Genomic DNA, 1,558 nt, shown 5'->3' with positions numbered 1-1,558 from the left:
CTATCTATCTATCTGTCTGTCTTTCTGTCTGTCTGTCTGTCGTTCTGTCGTTCTATCATTTGATGCATGTCTAGAGTCTCAGTCTATCATCACATATATCATGTGTCGTCTGTTCTGTTTATACCACGGTAAATGTATTTGCAGAGCAGGCAGGACTGTTTTATATTATTTACACACGAGTTATGAATAAATATGCAGTAATGTGAAGATACAGAGCATGGTGTGAAACAGACAAGTCAAGATGACTATAGTTGCAACACCACAATTTGCCACTTTCATTTCCAGCGTATTTAAAATACAAAATATGAGTAACTGCATTTCGTTATAGTTACATTTTAAATGGGTGGTAATCAAATTACAGTTACATCCGAAAAGTATTTTAGATTACCAAAGTGATTACTTTGCATTTTAATGTCATTTATTTATTTTAATATGAATGTAAAATGACTGGAAATTTTAATCAATGAGGCAAAAGGTGATTGTTTGACTCGCGTGCCGCTGGATATTATTGGTTCTGGTTCAAACAGCAACCTGGCTTGCAGAGTGCAAGACAAAATGAGAAAGCCAAACACGTAACTGTCATGGAAATACAAAGATGATTTTACTTATAAATGTGAAAAAGGATGGAACATCACAGTGCAAATGCAATTTTTGTTTACCTCGGCTTCAAAGGAGCATCTTGAAAAAGCATCTTAAAGTAAGTTGTTCTCAGTCTCAGGTTTGTACAAGTTCTTGTTTTGTCTAACATATGGTATAGTTAAGCAATAGCAAACGAGGAAGAAGAGTGCTGTTTAGCCGAATATTTGCGCGATTGCAAATGTGATGCTGAAAAAATATAAATTCTTAATTTTACTTTTAGCAGATTTGTTGTGTTTTTGTTATTTTTGTTAGTTTTAGTTTATATAGTTTTGGTTTTTAGATTTTTTTCAGTATTAGTTGTTTTAGTACATAAAGTTAATATAAAATCTTTTTACTTTTACTTTTAGTCATTTAGCAGACGCTTTTATCCAAAGCGACTTACAAATAAGAAAAAGTAATTAAAACTAAGAGATAAAACTCTATAAATACTATATATATATACACATTTAAGAAAATAAAAGAAATTAAATAAAAATGACAAATGCATACAACAACATTTCAAAACTAAACATTTAAATGAAAACAAAAAAATAAAGCTAAAAACAATTCAAAATATTAAAAGAACAAAAGGTATGAGTATAATAATGATTCTAACGTAACACTAAGCCAAACACCAAAAAACAACTACATATGTGTGTGGCTGTACATATATATATTCAATATATATATATATTATTTCATTTCCATTTTGTATGTTGAAGTACTGAAATAACTCAAATTAAATAAAACTAAAACTTAATAAAAAACCTATATAGACATAATAAAAAACTAATAAAATGACAACATCTACAACTGTAACTAAAACTAAAATAGATAACTAATACAAATCAAACTACATTAGTTTATCAGTAATCCTAAAAAAAGAACACTGAGGCAAACACACATGCTAAAATAACAACAATTACTGACATATAGTAAG

At 28.8% G+C, this 1,558-nt stretch overlaps 1 protein-coding gene across 1 annotated transcript in view; it reads left to right on the top strand.

Moving 5' to 3' along the window:
• Positions 1-1,558, top strand: part of LOC107697801 (dehydrogenase/reductase SDR family member on chromosome X) — a 47,506-nt gene that overhangs the window by 30,295 nt on the left and 15,653 nt on the right. The gene's annotated exons all lie outside the window — the stretch shown is intronic.

The sequence above is a fragment of the Sinocyclocheilus anshuiensis genome, unplaced genomic scaffold, assembly GCF_001515605.1.
Source record: "Sinocyclocheilus anshuiensis isolate Anshui unplaced genomic scaffold, SAMN03320099.WGS_v1.1 scaffold1123, whole genome shotgun sequence".
Taxonomy (NCBI): domain Eukaryota; kingdom Metazoa; phylum Chordata; class Actinopteri; order Cypriniformes; family Cyprinidae; genus Sinocyclocheilus; species Sinocyclocheilus anshuiensis.
The sequence above is the reverse complement of the archived record's forward strand: the minus strand, read 5'-3'. Positions and strand labels throughout refer to the sequence as shown.